Source organism: Grampus griseus (genome assembly GCF_964374135.1).
Source record: "Grampus griseus genome assembly, chromosome: 1".
Taxonomy (NCBI): Eukaryota; Metazoa; Chordata; class Mammalia; order Artiodactyla; family Delphinidae; genus Grampus; species Grampus griseus.
In genome coordinates, this window is record NC_139017.1 from 177517741 (window position 1) to 177523837 (window position 6097).

Here is a 6097-nt window from a genome sequence, read left to right on the forward strand (position 1 = left end):
TCAAATTTAAAAACTCCATACTGGATAATACCAACGGTTACCCTAACAAGTTTTTTTTCCTAAATGCTAACGACTTGGCCTTTCAAGATGTACCACTTTTAACAGAACAGAAAAATGGGACAGAAATGGTGGTAAAAGTGATATTTTCTAGATACTGCTTAAGAGGTTTGGGCTAGTTTTCTTGAAATCCAAAGAGAATTATATTTTAAATTTAATCATGTAGGCCAATCGTGCAGCTAAAATTATAATCAAAATCAATTCTATTTTTTTTTTGGTGCTAATATGACATATGGCAATAGCCATAAGATGCAGGCACTATCCCCCATCAAATTTTCCATGGGTTCAATCATTCAACACAAGACATCCTCCATTGTCAGGGGAGAATGAGGACAGTCATCATCATTGCCCAAGTTTGGGGTCAAGAGCAAAAAACTAAAAAATGACAGACCTTGGGACTTCCCTGGTGGTCCAATGGTTAAGACACCTCACTCCCAATGCAGGGGGCACAGATTCAATCCCAGGTCAGGGAACTAAGAGCCTACATGCTGCACAATGTGGCCAAAACCAAACAAACAAACAAATGAACAAAAGAAGAAAAAGCAGACCTTGAGGAACAGTTTTGGAAAGAGTCAAATGTCCCTGCATATCCTTGGTCCTCTCCATCTTCCCATCTTCTGCCTTTGTCCTACTCCCCTCTGAGCCACAGCTTACTTTTTATTTTATTCTTAAAAACTTTAGCAGTAATATTTTATATACATAAACTAGTAAATGAAACAGGAGTGCAGACCCGTGAACACATAACCCAACCCGAGCGCTAGAGCAGGAGTTGCCAAACTCCCACGGGCCAAATCTGAGATGCCATGTGCCTTCATATACTTTATGAACTAAGAATGGTTTTACATGTTTAAATAATCAAAAACAAATCAGAATAAGAATAATACCTCATGACGCATACAATTATCTGAAATTCAAATTTCGGAGTCCGTAAGTAGTTTTCCTGGAGCACACAAGGCACCCTCAGGTGGCCTTTGCATTGCAACAGCAGAGTTGAGTAGCTGTGACAGAGATTGTATGGCCCACAAAACCTAGAATATTTAATAAGTGACCCTTTATAGGGTCAAAGTCAGGATCAGAGCATCCAGCTGTGTGCTGCTTCCCTCCCTCATCTCCTGTCTACCTCCCCACCCCAACTCCAGGCAACTTCTCACAGGAATGTTGTCTCTCATTTCCTTGCTTAAAAGAAAATCACGTATCATATAATTATGTACCCCACAACTATTTTACTTAGTTTTGTTTGTTTTTGAGCTTTATGAACATGGTATTGTGCTGTATGGAGACTTGTGCTTTAATCACTCAGAAGTATATTTGTAAGCCATTCATGTTATTGTGTGTAGGTAGCTAGAATGCATTCATTTTGACTGCGGTACAGCTTTGCAAATATACCATTATTTATCAGCCCACTCTGAATCAAAGGACACTTGGGTTGTTTCCAGGTTTTTTTTTTTCAATTATGAAAAATATTGCTATGAATGTTCTTTTATATGTTTTCTATTTAAGAGTGTCTCTAGGGAAACTTCCTTAAAGTAGAATTTCTGGATCTTAGGGCGTATGAATGTTCAACTTTATGAGCTAGTCCCATGTCAGTAAGGATATGCTAAATTATGCAGAAATGACAAATGAGCCCCCCCCCCAGTCTTAACAGATTAGAACCACACAACAGAGGTGCATTTCTGGATGTCATTACATGCCTGTTGAAGGCTGACTGTGACTCTGTCCCATGTTATTTCACTCCGGGATTTAGGTGGAGAGAGCAGCTTCTACTTGGGACATTGACCATCTTGTGGCAAAGGAACACACTCATAGGTAGTTGGCTAGATTCTAACTTTAAGAAAAATTCCTGCAGCCATGCTTGGCAATAATAGGGCAGAAAGTATAATCTTCACACAAGGAGGGGCAGCAAATATTTCTGAACAATAAAAAGTCTACTGCAGGGCTGAACTGCTTTTCACCATGGTTGTTCTAATTTGTGCTCCTGTCAGCAGTGAGTCCCATCCTTGCCACCCTCAGGCATTTTCAGACTCAATTTTGCCAACCTAGTGGGTTTAGGATGGCATCTCACCATAGTCTTATTTTGCATTTCTGTCACGTTTTTATATATTTTGTGTTTCTTTTTTGAGAAATGCTTGCTCGTGTTTTTTAAACCATTTTAAAATTTTGGTTATTTCTCTTTTTCTTATTGATTCATAAAAGTTCTTTATGTAGTCTAGATACTAATCTTTGGTTACTTATATGTGTTATAAATATTTGTTTGCAATTTGTTTTTTCTCTTTTTAACTGTGTCTCTCTTTTTCTTTGTGGTAATAAGAGAAACGTTCTTAATTTAATATGGTTCAGTTTACAACTCTTTTCTTACATGGTTAACATTTTTTTTGGTGTCCTGATTAAAGAAATGCTTCTCTGCCCCAATATCATAAAGATATTTCCTCATATTTTATTCTAAAAGTTTTAAGTTTTGTCTTTTGTATTTAATTCTAACCTATCAGGAATCATTTTTGTGTATGTCGTGAGAAATGATCCAATGTTGACTTTTGTTTGTGGATAACCACTAGTCCCAGTACCATTTATTCAATGCTCCCTTTCTTCCCTATGGATCTGCAATACACCTCTGTCATTTATCAAATTTCCATCTATCCACAGGCGGTTTCTAGGCTCTCTATTCTGTTCCATTTGTCAGTTTGTCTGTCCGTGTGCCAATACGCACTGTCTTTGTTACAGTAGCTTAATAATAGCCCTTGATACCTGGCAGGACAAATCTTTAATGTCCTTCAATAAAGTTTCCTATAGTTTCTCCAGAAGTTGTACATCTTTAGTTAGATTTATCTCTAGGTTCGTTGTTGTTGCTTCTTAAGCAGTTTTTTTTGTCGTCGGAGTAGAGAGATGTCGTTGATTTGCGTACATTGCTTTATAGCCTGCCTCTTTCCTAAGCTTCCTTTTATTTTCTGATAGTACGTATGTGGATTCTTTGGGGTTTTCTAGACACACAATCATGGTATTTGTCATAATAATAGTTTCTTGTATTTCTAGTCTTTTGTCATTTATTTCTTTTGCTTGGGGTACGCTTGACTTATCGTCAGGACCTCCAGTACAATGTGATAGTCTGTTTTTTATCCTATTTATAGAGGATACTTTCAGGGTATTTTTTGGGTAAATATACTTGATCAGCTTAAGGAAGTTCCCTTCTATTCCTGGTTAGTGCAGAGGGCTAGTTCTTCATTTTGTAATCACGAAAGGGTGTTGAGTTATATCAAATGATTTTTCTGGAAGAAAACAAAAGCATTTGATTACAGATGACTCAGTTAACTGTTCTATCACATTGACTTGGAGCTACACTTCGGGTAGATTCCAAGAAAATTACTGCCGGAAAGAAATTTAATGCAATAACGAGTGTAATAATAGGTATTCCTCCCTCCCCCTTAAAGGAAGCTGTGGTGTATGATATAATAATGTGTTCAGAAACATTTTTTGTTTTAATTTAAATAGATGAAGTACCTCCATTTGGCTCTTTCTTTACTGTTTTGATAAGAGTTTTATTTATAGTAAAAGATGAAGGTAATATTTATGGAGGATTTTTTGAAACTTTCTAGCCAATCTCACCAAACACATAAAAAAGTACGAATGGGCATGATTACTTTTCCAGAACAAGAACATTTGAGACTTGACTTGAGCACTTTGACCTTCTCTGAATGGCTCATATGCGGTCTCTGGGTGGGGCCGGTTGGTATTTTGGGAGCCTGACCAGGAGGTTTCAGGCAAAAATTCTGTTAACCTGGTATTCTGGTAAGAATAAGAGAACAGTCATTGGTGCTACAATCCTTTTAAAATAAGAGGCAAAGCAAAGCTGAGGGCGTTCACCAGTGCTGCTTCAGAACAGAGCTAGGTATAACTTTTTTCTCCCTTTTCCAAACTACAGCACTAAATTCCAACGTGGCTTTCACTCTCAGCTTTGGACTTTTGATGTTTAATTCTCTGTTGTCCATTATCCACAAACACAAAGGGACCGGTCATGCCCCACAGGCTTGGGTCACCCAGGCTAATTCATTTGTCCCAGGTTATAAACACAGAAAATCCACCATTTATTCTGCTTATCTGACAGAGGTTATGTTTATTACACAGACTGTACCATACTCTTATCATAGTATATTTTGGTATAATGTCTAAATGTTATAAATGAAAAACACAGGAACTTGGGGGTATGAGTCACCTTTCCCCCTAAATGACAGTTAACAAAGAATGAAAGTAAAGACAGAATTAAATGGTCCCCTTTGAGGATTAATTTAGGAAATCCAATAATTAAGTTTAATAGAAATGCATGGAAATTTCTCTAATCCAAATAAATGAACATATTTAGGGATGTACAAGTTGCAAACAGTTTTCTAAATGCTGCAAAACAAGCTTCGGTTACTTCTGAAGCAAATTTGGATTTTCGTCTTTGGTGGAAGGTATCACTCTGGTGGAAACTTTTGATATGAGGGGCCTACGGTGGCTAAAGTGGGTGTCTCCCTCCTCTGCAGAGCCGATCTTTCCACTGTGGGTGAGGTGTGCTCACGGACCACAGAGAGTGTGAGTTATGTGTGGTCTGTGTGTGGTAAGGCCAGAAGAGCAGTCATTACCTCTTTTTTTTTTTTTTTTTTTTTTGCGGTACGCGGGCCTCTCACTGTTGTGGCCTCTCCCGTTGTGGAGCACAGGCTCCGGACGCGCAGGCTCAGCGGCCATGGCTCACGGGCCCAGCCGCTCCGTGGCATGTGGGATCTTCCCAGACCGGGGCACGAACCCGTGTCCCCCGCATCGGCAGGCGGACTCTCAACCACTGTGCCACCAGGGAAGCCTTACCTCTCTTTTTAAAAAAAAAACCTCTATAATAAAACACACATTGGTCATTTCACAGAAAAAAAGAATATCTAAGAAAAACGCTTATTTTTTTTAAAGTTCTATTCCTGTTGCAATGTCAAATCATAAGGCTAATTAATAGTGAAATAACGTGCTATTCTTTGTAAACGATGGAAACAGACTTTAGTGCCTAAGTACGAGAAAGATTTCAAGTTTGGGATTTCTTTGTCTCCCAACACCTGACTTTTTAGTCACATACAAACATGAATGCTGTTTTTTATATCAATATTGATTCAGATAGCTGTATTTCAAATCGTCACTGAAGCCTTTCAGTTAACACGTCTTTCACAAATTCACGGAAGAGGCTGATTCTGACAAACCCACTGAAGGGATGACTCTGAAATAGGTGACTTCTTCATCGGACCGGCATCCTCTGGAAGCTCTGATCAGCCCCGTTCTAGGACACGAAGACAACGGACCCACCTCCCCCTTGAGGGCTTTGAGGCCAGGGGACTGATAAGAGACACAATGTTACCAGGACCTACTATGTGCCAGGAGTAGACAAGAGCGCTGATCTCCTGGAACTTCCAGCCTGGTAAAGAGACAGCAGTGCATCAGGGTGCCTGCGTGTTTGGTGGGGAAGGGGGAAAAGCACACGCAGCAGGGGTGGAGGGAGGACTTCCTGGGGACGGTGAGGAAAACTGGGAGGAGTAGGTGGTATCTACTCAGGCTGTGTGTTTTCCAGAAGAAGCGAGGGTCCCAGGCAAATGGGAGTGAGCGTTGGGGTCAGGGAATGGAGGGGAGATGAAGGGAGCTGCAGGGTCAGCAGGGACCAAGTCCCCAGAGTTTAGAAGCTAAATTTAGAAGCTCGGATTTTAAACTGTGGACACTGACGGGGGAGCCAGGGAAGGGATTTGATGTGATTTGCGTTTTCAAAAGATCTCCCTGACTACAGTGAGGAAAATGGATTAAAGGGATGAGGGGCGCCTCCAGGAGAGACACATCTGGGGATGGGGCACAAGGCCCTGGTTCCTGGCTTGGGCAGTTGGGAAGACAGTGGTACTGTCAGCAGAAGAAAGAAACCCTGGAGGAGGAAGGGGCAGGTCCAGTGTCAGCCCCAGACCCTGTGGTATACCCCAGCGGAGGGGCCACATGGTGCAGGGGGTTGGGGGGGAGATGGGGGATGCGGAAAGGGGCATCGCAGAGGCCA